The 21,065-nt window shown below is 45.3% G+C and overlaps 1 pseudogene; it reads right to left on the bottom strand.

The window, feature by feature from the left end:
• Nucleotides 1-1,429: 1,429 nt before the first annotated feature.
• LOC136545788 (type III polyketide synthase B-like) lies at nucleotides 1,430-9,433 on the bottom strand (annotated as a pseudogene).
• Nucleotides 9,434-21,065: the final 11,632 nt, after the last annotated feature.

A 21,065-nucleotide genomic window follows, 5' to 3' on the forward strand; every position in this document is an offset into this window, starting at 1 on the left:
GCACCGCAAGCCTTCATCTTGTGGGTTGGACCATCCCTGTTGGAGCGGCCCATGTCCATCACCATGGGTACTTGGGGTTAGACCCCCCACATACCCCCATACTGGACCTCTGTGTGCCGCCGCCTAGCTCCACATTCTCAGCGAGCACACCAGTGACCTCCACGCGCCCACGAGCCTCCATTTGCGAAGCAGCAAGGAGATGTTTGCACTGAAGAAAGAGCATGTTGCAAACGTATGTTTTAGGTGTTTTAGAGTTATGTTGCAAGTATTTTATATCGATGTATTAAAAGTAGATCGGGATGTTGAATATGTTGTAGTGGTTGTACACATATGTTGCGAAGGCCTATTACCAATGTTTCATCTATGTTTATAGACGTATGTTGCAAGTGTGTTATCTAGATGTTGTACATGTTTCACACATATATTGCATGTGTTTTATCTGGATGTTGCATATGTTTGCAAAGGTTTTCAAGTATTTTAGGTGTTTTTTTCAAGGTTTCAGAAGCATGTTGAAAGCGTGTTTCAAATGTTTTAGTTGTTTTTAGACATATGTTGCAAGTGTTTTATCTAAATGTTGCATATGTTGTAGTGGCTACACACATGTTGCAAGCATATGTTCAAATGTTTCATCTATTTTACACATTTGTTGCAGCAAGTCCTCCATACTGCTAGTGTTTCATGAGGCGCAGGCGGTCCCCATGGGGCGAGCGTGTGAAGGGGGTGTAGCAGGACAGGAAGACACAGACGAGTAGTAGCGGGGCATGGGCAAGCAACAACAGGGCGAGCAATAGGGTGGGCATCAATGCTCCGATGCACGTCTGTAAGTGGGGGCAACCAGAGGGGAGCACGTGGGAAACAACCACCCTATGCGGGACCCATCACAGAGGTAGGGGCGCTGGAGCATTGCCATTTTCTACCAATCCATTTTGGCCGCTGGAGGTAGGTGCTCTCTGCTGGCTGTTTGGCCACACATCCATGAGTGTGCAAGGGTGAGTGCGCCGCATGGGCGAGCACACACTGGGCTAAGCGGCGGGTGTGTTGCGGGCGTCCAGACGCGTGCTTCTGTTCAGACGTCCGAGCGCTAGTAAGCCCCATTGACAAATGATCTAACAGTTAGAAAATTTGGGTGTGAGCTTCTAGATTTCTCACCCGAGTTTAGAGTAGCCATGAACTTTTTTTTAATGTGCATCCCCTGTTCGAGGAAGAAGTTTTAGAACATATTTATCACATCACGTTTCCTATCCATCTAGAAACTAGAGGTTGATTCAATTCAATTGCTGAAACGATGGTCCTTATTTCATTGATGATCATGAGCAACATTGGTGGTTAATTGCATTCTCCCTCAAAGCAGCAATCAAATGAAAGAAGTTGATAACAGAGGCATGTCGGGCATACTCAGCACAAGCAAACAAGCATGAGGTGAATCTGATTAGAGCTGAGCTGAGGCACACATGGTTGCCTACAAGTTCCTAGTGAGGATGCCCTCGAACGTTATCCCGGGCCTAAACACAAGGATGAGACCCCACTCGTAGTCCTCCCTATCATCGGCCGGCGCCTTGGCCAGCGTAGCCAGCAGCTTCCTCCGCCGGGTCTCCTCCACCATGTTCTCCAGCACGTACACGATGGTGTTGCTACTGGCATTCCCAAAGTCTCGGAGAGCGCACCGGCTCGTGCAGAGCTTGTCGATGCCAAGGCCTAGGTGCCCCTCCATCTTGGTCAGCATGGCTATCCTGTCGGGGTGCACCACCTAGAATATGTCCTCATAGCTCAGCTTGGAGCCGCTATCTCATCGCTGACCTCCTCCCACTCCTTGATCAGCTTCTGGCAGAAGTCCTCCACGTGCGCCTGATGATGTGGGGTAGCTCCTGGCCTAGCTAGAACTTGATGCCTTCCTCTGTGAGCCAGCCCTCGATGGTCCTCTTCATGTCCAAGAGGAACCACTGGAGCGCCGAGTGGAGATCGAAGAGATGGCGCTCACCGGGTGCCAGGTCGGTGCCAATGACGGTGGCACCAGTGCCATTGCTAAAGAGCGCGATGCCCATGAGGTCATATGGGTGATCAGGGTCGGGCGGGCGAAACCCCACAATGGCGGTCTCAGAGGTGGCTAGGAGCACGCGCGCGCCCTGGCCACAGCTCTCGATAAGGCCCTTGGTGATGTGGAGCCCCACCACGCTGCCCAAGCAGCCCATGAAGGCGACCATGACGCAGTGAATGTCTAGGCTCAGCCCGAGCACGCGCGCAAGGTGCAGGTCACCGACCGAGAACCGTTCCTCGCTGGAGGAGACATACACGAGGTGGGTGATGGACGAGAGCGTGCCGCCCCATGAGCAGACACAGGAAAGGGATGCCTTCGGCGCCATCTGTGGTACCGCTGCGTTGGAGATGTCCAGACGCTGCTTCATCATCGACAGACCCTCCTGCGCTAGCTCTGGGTAATTCTTGAGGATCTCCTCCAACATCACCACGTACTGAGTCTTCACTGTCGTCATCTTGCCTGGATCGATTAGTTCACCACCAATAATGCAAGTTCATAAAACTAATAGACTTGACAGGATCATCTAGCCATAGATCTAGCATACATACTGGCATCTGATTGAATAGCAAACCCTAGAACATGCTAGTGCGAGAAACAGAGAGAAAGCGAGAGAGAGGGGTTGCAGAGGTGCAAACCATCGGCTGCCTTCGTAGAAGACGAGCTTGCCATGGGGTGCTTGTCTATGGCGTGGTGAGGTCCGACGGTGAAGTCATGGATGCAGTGGCAATGGTGTAGAGGCGGTGGTGGTCGGTGGCGATTTTCCCATCGCTGGCAACGCCCCCTCACTAGATCGGTTTAGGGTTTAGGGACTGTAGGTGCGGCGTCTAGCGGCTCAGGTGATTCTCGTGCCTTGTGCCCTGGCCCCCACCTCCCTTTCTATGGCACTATGTGACGGAGGCCCACAAACCATGGAGTGGTTGGGCGCCCCCGATCAGGGCGTAGATCTAAGGGCCCAATTAGCTATTGGGCCAATTGGTGGAGATCAATCTAACATTCTCCCCCTTGATCTCACCTTATGACTTAAACTTAACTTACTTACTTTATCTTGTTCCCATTCCATTACACATCAGTGCGTAGAGCGTGCCTCATCGTCACGGTCAGTTGCCATTAGATTAAACAGCTACAATACACCTCTCTATTTTGAAACATATTCTCAACTATGCCCTCATTGTCCAGGAATCATAGGCTTTCCCTTAAACCCATGCCGGCTAAGTGTTCTCTAAACACGCTGGGTGGTAAGCCTTTTGTAAGCGGATCCGCAAGCATCTTTTCTTTTCTTATATGCTCAAGACTAATTATATGATCCCAGACTTTGTCTTTCATAACATAATACTTTATGTCAATGTGTTTGGCAGCACCACTTGACTTATTGTTGTGAGCATAACATACTGCTGGATTATTATCGTAGTATAACTTGAGTGGTTTATGTATGTTGTCTACCACTTTCAACCCGGGCATGAATTTCTTCAGCCAATTCACATACCCTGTGGCCTCATAACATGCTACAAACTCGGCATACATTGTGGACGATGTAGTGATGGTTTGCTTTGAGCTTTTCCACGATATAGCTCCTCCTACGAGAGTAAATATGTATCCTTACGTGGATTTTCTATCATCTCCCGCATAATCAGAATCTATATACCCCTCTATGTGCAGGGAATTAGATCTTCTGTACGTTAGCATGAGACCCTTCATACCTTACAGGTAATGCAAAACTTTCTTTACTAATTTCTAGTGTTCTATTCCTAGATTACTCTAATATCTGCCAAGTAACCCGGTAACAAATGCTAAGTCAGGGCGAGTACACACTTGAGCATACTATAAACTTCCAATAGCTGAATTATATGGAACCACTTTCATTTGATCGATCTCATATTGGTTCCTAGGACATTGAAATTCCCCATATCTATCGCCCTTGACTATGGGAGCAAGTGAAGACTTACAATTTTGCATACTGTATTTCTTTAGAACTTTTTCTAAGTATGCCTTTTGTGATAATCCTAAAACCCCATTTTCTCTATCTTGGTGAATCTCTATTCCTAGGATGAACGTAGCTTCATCGAGATCCTTCATATCAAACTTCGAGGATAAGAACTTATTTGTTTCTAGTAGTAGATTAACATCACTGCTAGCGAGCAAGATGTCATCCACATACAAGACTAGGAAAATGTATTTTCCATTCTTGAACTTTGCATAAACGCAATTGTCCTCCATGTTTTCTTAAAAACCAAACTTTCTTATTGTACTATCAAACTTCAAATACCACTGTCTTGAAGCTTGTTTTAATCTATAAATGGATTTCTTCAGGCGGCATCCCATACATACTTTTCCTTCCACAACAAAACCTTTTGGTTGTGCTATGTAAACATTTTCCTCCAGATCCCCGTTTAGGAACATCATCTTTACATCCATCTGATGTAATTCTAAATCGTAATGTGCTACAAGCGCCATTATGATTCTAAAAGAATCCTTACATAAGACTAGAGGAAATGTCTCATTGTAATCTATGCCTTCTCTTTGCGTGAAACCTTTCACCACAAGTCACGCTTTAAACCTTTCTATATTCCCTTTGGAGTCATGTTTAGTTTTGTAGACCCATTTACAGCCTACTGTCTTGGCTCCTTTAGGAATTGTTTCTAAGTCCCAAACACCGTTGGTTTTTATTGATTTCATTTCATCTTCCATGGCTTCAAGCCACTTGGATGAGTGAGCGCTTCTCATGGCTTCTTCAAATAAGGTGGGATCACCCTCCATTTGAAATTCATCACATTCATATACTTTGTAATCATCAGGAATGGCTGATCTCCTGACTCTTTGAGACCTAGGGGCCTCGTTAGATGACGCTTGTTCTATATGAGGCTATTGTTGCTCTCCCTCATGTATGACAACGGGTTCTAGGGGATCCTAAAAGATAGGTTCCTCATGTTCATTCATTGTTGCCATAGGAGAACTAACGACAGGTGCTATTACTATAGTGTCTTGCACTGTTGGTACAACAACAACAGATAGCATGAAGAATGGCTCCTGAACCATAGGAGTGGCCATGTATACCCACTTCTCTTCAAAACTAATTTCTCGCGCTACCCATGCTCCCCCTGATCATACCATCCTCCAAGAAGACAGCATGTTTTCTTTCTACAAACTTTGTTTGTCTATCAGGACAATAGAAGTGATAACCTTTTGACTTTTCTAGATAGCCAATGAAATGGCAACTAATTTTCTTGGAGTCTAGCTTTCCTATGTTTGGGTTAAAGACTTTTGCCTCAGCTGGACAACCCCACACACATAAATGGTTAAGCGAGGGTTCCTTTCCAATCCACAACGCATATGGTGTTTTGGGCACCGACTTGCTTGGCACTCGATTAAGCATATGAATGGTGGTTTTTAACGCCTCTATCCATAAACTTATCGGTAGGGTAGAGTAACTTATCATGCTTCTCACCATATCTATTAAGGTACGGTTGCGTCTTTTAGCTACTCCATTCTGCTAAGGCTCGCCCGGTGTAGAATACTGAGCAACTATGCCATTTTCTTGTAAGAACCTTGCAAAAGGTCCAAGAACTTGGCCATATGGGGTATGTCGGCCGTAGTACTCTCCCCCACGGTCGCATCTTACTACCTTAATCTTTAAGTTGTGCTAATTTTCTACTTCAGCCTTAAATATCTTAAATTTATCCAATGCTTCTGATCTTTCCTTAATTAGATAAATATAGCCAAAACAAGAATAATCATTTGTGAATTTTATAAATGAATCATAACCATCCACACTTTTCATAGGAAAAGGACCACAGATGTCTGTGTGAACTATTTCTAAAATTTCTATGCTTTGTTTGGCATCTTTCTTTATTTTCTTAACGTACTTTCCTTTTATGTAATCTATGCACTATTCTAAATCTAAAAATTCTAAAGGCAGAAGAATTGATTTCTTAATCAATCGCTCTATTCTCTCCCTCGAAATATGGCCTAAACGATAGTACCATAATTTCGATGATGTATCATGAACTCTCTTCTGCTTATTACTTGCATTCATAGGCAAGGAGACATTCGCATGCTCAGTGCTCACATCATTCACATTCACAGAAAGTGATAATAAATAAAGCTTGTCTTATCGGAAGGCAAGACCAACACACTTATTATTAATCACAATCCGACATTTGCCATTACCATCATCATCTAATCTTGAAACACTTATCAAGTTTCTACGCAAAGAGGGTACATAAAGAATATCTGAAAGCTGAAGTCTAAAATCATAATCTAATTCTAGAGAAAGACCTCCAATAGCTTCAACTTTAGCTTCAACTCCATTTGCAACTTTAATTCTTATTTCTCCTCTTTGCAGGGTCCTCCTCGTACAAAATCCCTATAATGAATTGGCAACATGAATAGTTGCACCTGAATCAATCTACAAAGTAGATTTTGCATAACTTAAATACAAGGATTCATCTATGAATGTAATAAAATCCTCACCTCTCTTCAGAAGGCTCTTCAGTAAGTCTGGACAGTCCCTCTAGTAATGTCCATGCTTCTTGCACCATTTACACTGATCTTTCTCAACTTGAGCATTGTTGTTATTCTGATGGTGGTCATTCTGAGGGGCTTTTCCTTGAGGTTTGGCATTCTTATTTAAGTTCTTCTTCTTGTTGTCCTTCACAAGGTTAGCAGAATCACCCTGTGAGCTTTTCAGCCTCTTCTCTTCTTGAACACACATTGTAATGAGCTTTTCTATATCCCATTTGTCGGGCTGTATGTTGTAATTAATGACAAAAGTTTCATATTCCTTAGGCAAGGAAGCAAAAACCAAATGAATCAGGAACTCATCTTTGAGCCCCAAATCCATTAGCTTCAACTTCGAAGTTGTGTTGCTCATCTTCAGTACGTGCTCTCTGATACCGCCACCAGTGTATTTCTTATTGAATAGTTTCTTGATCAAAGTACTGGCATAAGCCTTTGAAGAGCTAGTGAACTGACTCTCCACTTTCTTAAGATACTCTGTGGCGGTATCACAATTTGGGATAGACCCCCTTATAGCATATGAAATTATGGACTTAGCCACCATCAAGCACTTGCGGTTTGAAATGTCCCATTTCTTGCGTTTGAGATCATATTTCATCCGCAGTTCTGCATGATCTCGCTGCCGAGCAGTGAAATCAGCATCAGACTCATTTTTTTCCCTCACCGGGTCCACTGGCTCAGTAGGACACGAGGAGGTAAGCGCTAGATCATTTTCAGACAGCGCAAGTGCTAGTTTATACTTCTCTCGCCATACCCTATAGTTACCCCTTCAAGAGACGGTATGTGCGAGATAAAAGCCATTGGGTTGAGTCCTGAAAAACACCGTCAGAGATAGTGAGAAGATGTCATAATAATTGCATGCCTTAATTTAACGTTGGTCAAAATTAAAACATACAACTTTCTTGTACACTAATTTTACATCACCATTGGACAGAAATAGAATTAATGCATGAAAAAACTTATGAATAATCAATATAATATTGCTATTATCAACGTTGGTCAGAAAAATAACAATATTATAATTTACTGAATAAAATTCAACTACTCTTCAAATTAAATTCTCCCATTGGTTTGAATTTAATTATAAGATAATAAACTTTAACATTGCAGCGGAAATATAAAAAATATTTATCTACTTTTCATAAGCATTTATCTACTCTTTGAAAAAATTATCCCGTTGGTTCAAATTTTGATAGAGATTTAAATTAGTAAAAAATCATCAAAATTTGCTTCTGAAAATTAAAAAACAAAAACAAAAAAGTAATTGTGCAACTTGGGCCAAAACTGCTTGCGTGCTGCGCACTATCGCGGCCCAGCAGCACATTCGTCCTGCGGCGGTGGCTCGCACCCGTGCTCCCCCGTGCCCAGGCCGCAACCTGGGACAGGGCCGGGATTTCACTCGCCCGCCTGGGCTGTATCCGGCCTGATGGCTCTTAGCCATTCATCGCGATCGGATGGTTGTCCATCATTCTTGACGGATACAAAAATGGCGCCGCGCGGCGCTGACGTCCTAACCCTAAGTCATTCTTCACTGTCTCTTCTCTCTCTACGCCGCGGCGTCGGCTCTCTCTCCCACTCTCACTCCGAACCATGACGGCCCGAGAGAGAAGCGTGGTGGCACTGCCATGGCGCCCTTCGCCGGTGCACGCGTGCGGCGCCGTCGAGTGGCACCGTGGTGGTGCACTTTACGCCCCCACACGCGCTGTGGTGGAGCACAACCCCAAAACCATAGATTTTACCGACGCCGCCGCAGGCCCCTCGCCGGAGCTCACGCTCCCTAGTGGGTGAGCGTGCCGCCGTCGAGCGGTCCTGTGACGCTGCCCTCGGCCGGGCTCGCGCGCACAGCGGCGAGCGTGGCTCTGCTTCTCCCCGCACGCCAGCGAGGCAGCGGTGGAGCTCCTTCCCGCGCGATGGCGGGTTCTACCCGCGCGATAGCGGTGGTGACGCGCGGCGGAGAGTCCGGGTAGGTCCTCCCCTCATTCGTCCTTACTCTAGGGTTAGGGTTAGGGTTTTGGATTGGGGTCCGATCCGTTTCTTCAAATCGAATCCTCTCCTTCTACTCTTCTACTCAGTTTTCTACCCCGATGAACTAGATCTACGCCTAGTTAGGCGATTGATACCATTGATAGACTTGACAGGATCATCTAGCCATAGATCTAGCATACATACTGACATTTGATTGAATAACAAACCGTAGAACATGCTAGTGTGAGAAACAGAGAGAAAGATAGACAGAGAGGGGTTGCGGAGGTGCAAACCATCGTCCGCCTTCGTAGAAGACGAGCTTGCCATGGGGTGCTTGTCGGTGGCACGGTGAGGTCCGGCGGTGAAGTCGCGGACGCAGTGGCGGTGATGTAGAGGCGGCGGTGGTCGGTAGCGGTCTTCCCGTCGCTGGCAACGCACCCTCACTAGATCGGCTTAGGGTTTAGGGACTGTAGGTGGGGCATCTGGCGGCTCAGGTTATTCTCATGCCTTATGCCCCAGCCCCCACCTCTCTTTTTATGGCACTGTGCGACGGGGGCCCAACGGGGGCCCACCAACCATGGAGTGGTTGGGCGTCCCCGATCAGGGCGCGGATCCAAGGGCCCAATTGGTGGAGATCAATCTAACAAAAACTTGTTATTACTAGTTGAAATCTACAGAAGAAAAATGAATGAAGTGCATTATTAATAAGGGAATTGTTACGGAGTCTGGTGAGCTTCTCCTTGAGCTCCGGGTCGTCACAGTTGGTGTTCTTCATGAAGCCGTCGACGACGTAGTCCTGCATCACAAGCTGCTGCGGGAAGGCGTGGCCGAAGGCCAGGATCGTCGCCTTGCCAGGGTTAGGGGCCAGCATGGACGACACGCATGCTTGTTACTCGTCGTGTCCATGCCGCTGCTCACCATCGTGATCTTGTGAACAAGCTAGAGAGAGTAGCAACCTTAATTTGTGGTATTAGAAGGAAGGAAGCAGTGGTGAATACCAGAGAACGATGATCAGCTAGAGGTTGAAGATGCAGCATTAGGAGACTATGGACATATATACTCGTACCTTACTTCAATCTGCAATATATCAGCTCACGTCTTGAACTTGAAAGAGGCGCGCAGTTGAGAAGCAACAAGTGCATGGTAATAACAGGAAAGCTTGGTTGGTGCCCAGCAGATGAGCAATTGGTCGTTTACCAGTAAATCTCAGTCTTTTGATTGCGTGCAAGCGCGATTGGCGAAGGTCAAGAATTGTCAATATCTCTAGTTTCCGTTGTTACGTTTGATTCATGTCTATAGCATTTTGTCTTCTGTAAATATGTCCCTATTCCCTATTATAAGGTAAATAGGTGATTGATTTTTTGCAAGCGTAACAACATTTTTTTGCAGTCTAAGGAAAAAAAAACTTGAATGCAATCTCAAAACTACTCGAAGCATTTCATCGTGTTTTGCTATGCACATGCACCACCAAAAACTTCAAACCTCTCGATACATGTCTCAATTATTCATCACACACTGCAACATCATCTTTTCTTAGTCACCCATAACGCGTGATTGGTTTGTTGCCCATCCCAGTCAGGTTCATGCCAGGGAGCCAGGCCCACACTGGTAGTGGTAAGGCTAGATGGATGCAACAGGAGTACAATTGGTTCTTCACTTCTTTGTCAGGATAGAGCCTGGAAACATGTAGAAGTTGTTTGGCGACCTGCATGGAACAACAACTCGCAGAGCAGAAGTCTTTTTAGCCTCCTCCATGCATATGCTTGCACCTGGCTGGCCAGGCTCTAGAGAAACACAAATGAACTCAGGATCTATTTGTTTGCCAAGACATGCCTGGTCTGTGCGGATGAGTTGGGCCAGGGCATCCCCAGGCTACATCACCTGGCCTGTCCGCTGGCCTGGCGGCGCTCGACCGTGAGGCAGGGTGGGGCCGGGGTCCCCGTGGTCAGCGCGGCCGGCGGGGCCGGCCCGAGGCGGAGCGGCCAGCCGAGCCAGGGGCGAGCGCGGGGGCAGCCAAGCCCCGTGGCGGCGGCGCTCGCTCGCTGGCGCGAGGACGGGCGGGGGCGAGCTCATGTTCGGTGGCGCGGATGGCGGCCTAGCGGCGCTCGAGCGCGAGGCGGGGCGGGGCCAGGGTCTCTGCGGTCAGCACTGCTCGCGTCGGGACCAATGGTCGGCTTGGCGAGCGCGCGGGGACAGGGGCGAGCGTGGCATCGGAGAGAAAAAAGAAAGACGAGCGAACTGTTATTTTCCACTAACGAATGGCATAACTTCACGAGGAGGTACAGATCCCATATTTTTCAGAGCACCTGGAATCAATGAATCTGGCCCCCAAATCTAGATTTCTGGTGGCTTCAGATCTGCTGGTGGGTAGGTGTTCGGCTAACAAAATGAGATCCAGAGCTGATTTCAATAGGTTTGGAGCACTTTGAACTATTCTAAAGAGGCCCATAGTATGGCCCCAGAGCTAGGAGCCCATGAAGCAGGAAAGGCACGTGCGTGCTGCCGATTTGTCTTCCATCGCGTCGATTCGGCTAATTGGCTTCCGCGTCCGTGACTCCGTGTTCTGCCCTTCCGCCGCACGGCCGCGACTGCCTTCTTCCCCGCTGCGACCTGTGACTCTGCGACACTGCGCTCGTGCTGCCATCGCCGATCGGCTGTGCGCGGTGCACCTGTGCGTCGCGTGCTCGCAGCAACAACCAGAACCGGCGAGCGGCCGCCGGCCGCCGGCGCCCACGGCCCACTCTCCGTTCCTCGTCTGTGTACGTACGGAGTAACGGATGTATGAAATTGCCCCTAAGCTCCTTGATTGTGTTTTGTGTATGTGGTATGACAAGTATATATGTTTAATCAATATTTACTTTGTTTTTGTCTCCAATCTTTATTCTTTAGATTTGGGATTTAGCCATTTAGGCCCTTATGATTATGTGCAGCATGCATGTTTGGTATGACATTGAATTTTCTGAAATTCTGAAATTGAGTTGAGTATTGCATAATTTTCTTAAATCACTTACCAATTTCTAAATTTATACTGAACTCATGTTGCCTAAAAAGCACGCATTTGGAAGTGAAAAAAGAAAGAAGAAGAAGAAGAAGAGAAGGATAGAGGCCTTGATGCAATCACAAAGAAGAAACAAATATATTTTTTATGTATTACATTTATTAGCAACATCATTATATTATTAGAGTTATTTTTAGAAACATCATTATGTTATTAGAGGTATATTAAAGGGCCTATCTTTCTAGCTCCGCTCCAGGTCTCTAAATTCACATAATCGGGCCTGATTACCATACATGAAAGACAATATTGATTTAACTTACCAACAAACATTAGAACCCTCTTATTGACCTTAACATCAACAGTAATGATTTAACTTTAACCAAGTTCCAGAAATACTAATACACGATGTCTAAACATTATAGTTGCATGAACCACACATGCTCATCATTTTGCATGAGACACAGATAAAGAGGCAAACAAGAACAATACCAACAAATTGCAAAGAACAAAGCTTGTAGTACCAATAGGTGGTTTGAGTGCAAGAATGAACAGAAGGCAGGTAACATTTTGAATTGATACTTGAGTTGAAATATCGAACTGCTTCATTGAAGTTTTTGTATTTGCAGTGACTAGCACTAGGATAACCATTCACTTTGGCCTGGCATCTGTGCCCGTTGGTGTAAACTCTAGTTCGGCGCGCCTTGAACACAACAAGCACACATTGATCTGCAACAAAGACCAGAATGGCTCAAGTGCTTGTTACATAGAAACCATTTAATTAGGATTATTGTTGTCACATCACTAGCACCATAGTGCATTCAAGTAGTGTGTAAACAATAGAAAAACTTTAGAAGCCTTAGTCTAGAGTGCAGCAGAGTCAATGAATGAGTTTGCATTGGAGGTCACCGATTTCATTTAGTTTGAACTAATGATCTCAAAAGGCAAACCGATGTACTGCATCCATCATGTAAGAATATCAAGGTAGATATATCATAGGCACAATCTGTGGCCATAGATTCAGCAAATTGTTTAGATAAAAAAGGAATCACTAGTGGCTCTACTTCACTGTAATAAATACCTCAAGGTTACAAAAAAGGCTGACAGAATCTGTGGCCTTAGATTCAGCAAATTGTTTAGATAAAAAAGGAATCACTGGTGGCTCTACTTCACTGTAATAAATACCTCAAGGTTACAAAAAAAAAGCTGAAACATGGAAAAAAACAAATAACTCAATAGACAAATAGGGTTCATGTTTGTTTGCATGGAAGAAGGCAGTACTAGTGCACTGAGCTAAATGCATCTAGTTGTCCAACAATGACCATGACAATGAAATCATAATATTGAAGATAGTCAAAATGCAATATTACATAGAGTCAAAGCACAATATAGTTAGTAGTTACCCAGTGAAAGCACAATATTAGCAACAAACCAACGAATTCAGCAACAACAGTAGTAGTGCCACGTCATCCTAGTGTGTTAGCTGTCATCATGGGCCAAAATCAATAAAAACCAACAATGGAGACCAAACAATACATCAACAGCATAGATTGTAAGACCATATAAAGCAATAGTTGAACAAAGCACTACAAATCTACACAACATGGAGCATATCATCAAGTAATATAAGTAAGCTAGGTTGACATCATATGGCTTTTGGGAACATATGGCTCAAGTGTTCACATAGCCTACAATATAGATGCATCCAGTAGGAGCTCCACAATACATGTACAATATAGTGAGCCACCCCCAAATGAGACACCAAGGCATACCCAAAAGCTACCTTGTTGTACATGAGACTACCAACATTAGTAACCAAACATTAGAGATGGAGAGTGGTCAAGGAGGGTGGAGAAATCATACTCGCGACTGCATCTCCCTCTTGCTTGCCATAGGCAAACAAACTACATGTAGTAGTTCTTGGCCAGGAAGGTCCTAAGCGAAAGAACCCTGTGGCTATCCACCATGTTCATAAACCCCTTACCTCGAGACTTGTTGTCCAGTAGATCACTACTACAGATTGATCTTTCACTATCGCCACTTTCACTGCCGTAGCGATAGAAGCGACGGTGTTATACTTCCACCGCCGGTTGGACCGATAGCGAGGCTTCCTAAGGAAGGAAACCGACAGTTGAGACTTCTACCACCAACGGGTTAACAATAGATGTGGCAGTGGTATTTTCTCAGTCCTATGAAAAGCCGAGCCGACTAGGATACATGTTATGGCCGCCGGCCCTCCACGACTGTTTGGTCTATCGGTGGTGATGTCAACATGAGTTATTTCCCAACTACCCACAACACAGTTGCATCACCATTACTTGCATTTCTCCATCTTCAAGGTTGGCCTATTTAACCAGGGTCCAGATGCACCTCTTGGGCTCAATCCACACACTCGTGAGCTACTATATCTTTCCTCATCGCCAAGAAGTGTTTTGTCTTCATCCTTGCACCTCTCACGGCCTCAAGATGGAGATAAAGCACCTCACAGGGATGCTAGTGTTTGGAGAAGGCCTTCAAGATTAGGTGCTTTAGATTCCATAATCTTGTTGCCTTTTAGGATCGAGATGTAGATTTGCATCCCTTGATCCTTAGTGGTAGCAAGATTATGGAATATAAAGCACCTCACTGAGATGTTGGTGCAAGTTTTGCGAGGTGCTCCTTCTCCATCCTTTGCGAGGTGATGCCGTTGAATAGGAGCTTGACCTTGATGATTGCAGATCTTCTTGTAGATCTTGTGTTAACAGAAGATCAGTAATCATCTGGTTCTCTCCTGTTCAAGGGCTCCATACTCGATTAGGGTGCTTCAAGTTTGCGAGGTGCTCGTTCTTCAAGATTGGGTGCTTATATTCTATCTTGCAACTCTCACGGTCAAGAAGCAGATCACATCCCTTGACCGTGAGGGTTGCAAGATGAAAGGTAGAGCACCTCACTTAGGGTGAAGTTTTGCGATGTGCTGCGTCATTCTTTTGATTCTATGATCTTTGTACCTTGGAGGATCGAGATGCAGATCTATTGCTTTGTATGTGCAAACCGCCGTATGATACAGATCTGTTATCTTGTAGATCTTAATGGAAAATATGTAAAGAAGTACTACCCAAGTATTTGGGTCGATGCTTGATAGCTAAGTCTTATCGGCTCAAAATAGCTGACACCTGGAGTATCGCCTTTAGAACAAAAAATAACAATAAAAGACATAGGATCAAAAGTGGCATTCAAACAATATATTCTTTACTTATAAGACCCTAAATATAATCTATGGTCCTGGGAAAACATTGTTTACAACATCTTCTGCATAGATGATAACTGCGATAGCCTCAGCAGCATCAGTGAAGTCTCCAATCAGGTCCTCTTGATCTTCCAACTGATTAGTGTCTAGAAAACTAGGTTCTAGGTGACATAGCTCGTGCCCTAAACGCAGTTGCGCTGCAGCCTAAGCGATACCTACACCATAGCAGACCCCATGAGTTGCCACTTCTCTAGCATGAACCGAGACATCCTACAGGCAACCTTCAAGAGAAACACCCCTGGCGTTGACTGCTACAACTGTGCCAAGTGCTACACATTGGAGGGTCTCGTGGTGATTCTCTAGGTTGATCTCCCCATGATGAGCCTCCTTGATCTCACAACGAGAAGCAGCCAGTTGTTCCTCAAGATCTAATAAAAATGAAGGGTTACCAGATAAAGTCACAAATATAAAAGCAACACCTCTTCAAAGAAATTTTACCTGCTGCCCTAGCATGAGCTTCATCAACCCTCATCTAAGCAACATTGGTCTCTTCTTCAGATGTAGAGAGGACTATTTTAACAGCATCGAGACATTGCTCGAGCCGACCTACCTCAAGCATGGCTTTAGAATACATGTTCTCGGCCTCCCTCCTTTCACGGATAAGATTCTAGATATCCTGACCCGACTAGGAGGATGAAGATGAAGGTGAAGATACCATGGACCTAGCAAGTTGTGCTTCGATAGCACACACAATCGATTGTTGTCTAACCACCGCCGGAGCTAGCCGATGTACCATAGCATGAGAGGTAGCCCTGCATATTCTAAGGATTAATGCAAGGTGGCCATAGAGATAAGAAACCATTCCCTCTCACCCTTGGCAACAAAGAGGGACACAAAGGCGCGGAGGTGGATCCGTGGCTTCTAGAGTTTCCTCCCTTGGACGCTTGTCGTGAACCATTGTTCAGAAGAAGACTAGAAGGAGAAAATGAAGAAGAAAAGATATGTGTCATAGCACAACAAATGAACACAAGTAGTATTCCTTCTACTCCACCTTGCCTCCAAATTTATAGCCCTAGGGGACCTCTATAGTGGGTTCATCAAGTTATGCACGAGATTGGGGGCATGTGTTCACACCAAAAAATGTTACTCCCTCTGTCCCAAAAAGAATGCAATTCTCGCTTCCAGAGGAGTCAAGGGATTACATAGAAAATACAAACATTTATAATCCAAAACAAATATCAACAGATTAATGATAGAATATATTTTCATAATAAGTCTTTTTTTGGGACTGAGGTAGTAAGATGCACAGGAAGCCCAAAACTCAGGGAAGCGTGCGTGACTGTTGAATGCCGTCCCAACTTCCAACAACGTTCCCAACACTTGTTACGTCGTGAACTGTCGTATACCTCATCTTCCCTAATGCTTGCTCTCTAGACCACGCATCTTAACTGCAGTGAGTCTGGGTGCACCTTCAAGGTGAGTGTTGAATGTCCCAAATTCCAACACCATCCCCACCACTTGTTACGCCAGGAACTGTCGTATACCTCATCTTCCTTGATGCGTGCTCCCTAGATCACGCATCTTAACTGCATTGAGTCTAGGTGCATCTTCAAGTTGGCCTATTTAAGCCAGGTCTGGGTGCACTGAGTCTCTCGCCCCTCCCCTCCCCTCCCTCCAAATCCCTTAGCATTAGACTGAGTGAGATAGCGGCAACTCCTTTCGTCCACCATGGTCCATGGCGTACTTCGGTGGCTCCACTGTTGCTGGGAGAAGGTTTTCAAGATTGGGTTCTATAGTGGCCTGCTGGTGGCCGTTCGTCTTAGGTATTAGAGGAAGTTCCATGAAGAGATGGGGAAGAACAATACCATCTTCGGTGGCCTGGGTCACCGGTGACACTGCGGCTAGGCTCATTGATGGTCGGCGTGCGGGAGACTTCCAGGTCAGAATATCTGTAGGAAATCCTAGAGGGCGAAGGGTGCCTTGCTGTTGCTGGGAAACCTTTTGAGCCCATAGATCTCCACCTGGGATCTCTCGACGCCGTGCCATGTGTTTCTCCCCGATGATGAAGAAGACGTCACGGGCAAGGCTCCTCACGGGGCTCCTCATCCTCTAGGATGTTAGAGGGAGTTCCGTGAGGTGGTTCTTCCACAGGCTTCTTCCAGGCATCGTCCCTACTCATGGTGAAGATCCGGAGGCGTGGTGAAGGTTTAGTTACGCCTTTGTCCAAGTTCCACGCTTCACGAGATGTCCATCGCTGAGTGCGGGGATAAACCTACACTCATCGCTGAAATTTGGCTTATGTTGATGCTTATGCTAATTTGTTGTGAGAGAAAAATATTGTTCATTCGCTGAAAAGTACTGCTGAAGTAGTGCTAAAGAATAGGACCAAGGTTTTTGTCATCATAACTATAGTTGCTGATAGATCCTTGTTATTGTATGCATGGTGAATGAAAAGTGTAACAGAGTTAATAAAAAACAATATCTTTTGTTGATTTTGAACATTGTTAGTATCAATATTGTACAATTATGTCACCATCGGATATAAGCATCATTGAAAAAATTGTATCACCGTCGTTATTCGGCGTTAGGTGCTAACATCTTCTTGCTGTAACCTATAAAAATAATGTTCATAATATTTTGTTCATTTCCAACGTTCAATTTCCATATGACACACTCGTCGTTAGGTGCTACGTACCATCTTCTTTAAGACCCAATCACCACTGCTGGTAGCCTTCACCACTGGTATCATCAAAATTTATAAGCCAGCGCGAGACTCCCATGCGTTTTTAGAATTTTGGCGCCTTTTAGTTAGCTTACAAAGACTGCTACCCACCTAGCCGCCACCCTGTCTGTCTCCTCCTCAAGTGCTGCTATTCCTCACCTACTCATCAGCATGCAAGCCACCACTCACCACCGATAAGCTAGTGCTCCACGCCGGTGCGCCACACCGGCACGCCCGCACAGATCCACCGGTGACTAGGCTGGTACTCATCACCGCCGTGGTCACTCGAGCTCACTGCTGCAAGATCCAAAGGTAAGGGTAATGCTTTCTTGCACTTCCCTTATCCATGTTTCTTGGCTTTTTATTCCCCTCTTATCTCATCTGAGTACGAATCAAGCTTCCATCTGATCATTAAGGTGCTCACGAGCATATCCCCGTAGGTGCTCCTACTCTGATTCAGGCGACAGTGCTGCTGCTTCCATCGCCAGCCCCGCTCCACGACATCCTAGTCAAGATGGAGGAGGAGGCCACCAACAAGAGGAACGAAGTAGACATCCTCATAGACGATGTCTTGGTCCTTATCCTCTGCCACCTCACCTCCCGCACCTTGTGCAGCTGCAAGTGTGTGTGGCTCCTGGTACCATCTCATCTCCAAATCCGAGCACCGTAAGGAGCTGCCTCAGTTTGTCACCGGATTCATGTATGGCAACTAGAAAGGCAAACGTCGATTCACCAGCTTCACCGGTGAATACCCCTCCTTTTCCTTCTTGCCCTTTCCCATTTAGGATTTAGTCATCTCAGATTGCTGTAGAGGCCTCTTCCTCTGCTGGTGCGTTGGGCTTCGCTATGTTGTCTGCAATCCGGTGACTAGCAAATTAGCGGTACTGTCGCATAGCAACCTTTGTTATGGTTCAGCTCGCTTGGGGTTCGATCCCACAATCTCCTCGCACTTCCATGTGGTAGAACTGTGGGTAAGGTCGCTTAGGGTGTTAGTTGTTAGCATCTACTCATCCAAAACTTGAGCATGGATGTGTAGAGAATCTGAATGCGGAGAGGATATTCTAGCATGCAAATTTTTAGGAACTGTGTTTCTTAATGGTTTTATGCACATGCTGGAGGTGTCCCACATAGTTGTTGATATGAAGGAAACGACATGGAGGAAAATTCTTTGGCCATCAGGTCCTGCAATGTCCATCCATGGAGATCAAGGTCAGTTGTGTCAATGTATTACTGATATTTTCAATACGTTTGACCTTTCAATCTAGATCCTTAAAGACTATGATACTAGTAAATGGACATTAAAGCATACGGTGAACACGCTATAGCTATTTGGACTGAGCAATATTGGATTCAGTTCTGAGGCTGCTAATGCGGACTACAGAGTGATTGTAGTTCACCTAGAATGAAATTTGATTTTCTTTGTTGGGGAGGACAGAACATTGATGGCATATGACATGAGCCGCAGAAAAGTTCATGTCCTCCCTGCCTAGGTCATCCGCTATCATAAAAGTACCAGGAGTATTTATTTGAATTTATTTGAATGGACCTCACTATCTTTCTTATGTTCCCTTGTTCATGGAGTCATTAGCAGAGCAGTAAAGATTCATATGCTGTATTTTATTGTTAGGACATGTCTTTGTTCAGGTAGGGAGTTGTTTTGAATCTATATATAGTCCAATTTTGGCTTGGTAACTAAACCAATAGTATGTTGAATATTATTAATTTTGTTGCTTTGCATTGTGCAGGTTTTAGAGTTTTAGTGCTTTTGAACGATTTTCCTGCAATGGCTATGGGAGAAAGAAGAGGGGTTCTATGCTGCATTGGCTGCCAAGCTGATCAAGGAGTGCCAATCTGAAAGAGCGGAGCACATCTACCTCTTTTTAGTTACGTAAGTCTGTAGGGAGCAGAACCTTTATTATGCTATCTATGTATGGCTTATGATAATTCATCAGTTGACACAGTTGTTGTGTTAGTGTCGAGCATTGTTATTATAACAAGTACTCTTCGTTGTGGATATAATGAATAATGTGTAATGATTATATTTGTATGGTGTGTGTTCAGTAAGTTATTAAGGCCCAGTTGAATTAGTAAATATATTGTGAAGACCTGGTGCAATTCTGTCACCGTCGGATGTAAGGGCCGTTGGTTATTTTGTCATCACCGCCGTACCACTCGCCTTTGGTGAAGCAGACGGCCATCACCACCACTATTCGTCTGATGCGGCAGGAGTCAATAGTGCATCACCGCCGAATAGTTCAGTAACTCGACACCGACTAAAGGATCATCACGGGCGGATCGTACTGCAACACGATGGTGACCATGCTCTATGACCAGACGGTTCATACGCTGAAGCGATGGTGATGTTCGCCACAACACAGGTGGGTCACGCTCCAATACGACGGAATAAGGATCTGATCACGGACGGATCATAAGCCATGCGACGGTGTTAGTGCATACCCACACACACGGGTCGTGTTTCAATGCAATGGAAGTAAGAACCTTATCATGGATGGATGATAAGTCAATACGGTGGTGTAGTGTACACCCTAGTCGGTCTCAGATACCAACGGTAATGGCTATGAGTATCACTGTCGACAGCTTACTGCCGAGGCCGAAATTGGATTGCGATATGGGTTACAACGCTGCTGTGAAAGGTGCGAGTGTGGATGGTTGGAGGCCACAATGAGGACCTCCTCTATGAATCCAGACATGTTCATGATAGCATGGTACATGTCTACATCGAGCAGGCCCAGTCTCCCTTAGGGCACTGGCAACATTGTTGGCAACATCATTCATGGTTGTCATGAGTAGGATCTCATTCTCATCGAAGTATGACCTTTTGTGTTTACCTCCACCATTGGAGGTCAACACATGCCTTGTGCCCTCCCCCAACTCAGTCTTTTTCATCACCCCCTTGATTCACTGATGTGCCTTCCATTCTGCCAGCAGCACTGTCAGCCTGTATAAAGCTCACCCCAAGAGGTTTATTGGACCCATGGGCAAATCGGCCTATTGCCATGCCGCTGCCAAAGATGGTTTCCATCTCAGCATAGAACTTGATGAAGGGTGTTGAGTAGCTCAGCATCTTTAGGATGATCATACAGAAAGGGAAATCAAGGAACCAGTTAGCTAGTCAATGTATTTGTGAGCTTGTTAAATATGTGAACAGAATATTTACGTTCAACACTTACCATAATGTGCCCAAGATAGTGATAGTGGTCAAACATGATTGCAAAAGTATCCTCATGATACAGGGCAAACATGCTTGGAAAACAACTTTTGCATGAAGGAGGCAAGAGCCCAACCACCCAACTGCTAAACCAGGCATCCAATCAACATAGTATTACATCTGGGGCCTAATCTGGCTGAATTTAGCCAACCAATAATCACTCATTGTGCCAACCAAGACACATCTTAACTTAGATTCTCAAATGGATATTGATACGAACAACCTCCGATCAATTTAAAATTGGACACTGCCATGAAACTTACCTGCGCTGCAAAATATCATGACACCAAGGCAAACCGAAAAACCTGATGGCAAGCTCTTAGTGAAGAAAAACTGAAATTTTCAAGCAACAAGTACTAGTAACCAGATCACTACAAGAAA

This window comes from Miscanthus floridulus, chromosome 3 (assembly GCF_019320115.1).
Source record: "Miscanthus floridulus cultivar M001 chromosome 3, ASM1932011v1, whole genome shotgun sequence".
In the NCBI taxonomy this organism is placed as follows: domain Eukaryota; kingdom Viridiplantae; phylum Streptophyta; class Magnoliopsida; order Poales; family Poaceae; genus Miscanthus; species Miscanthus floridulus.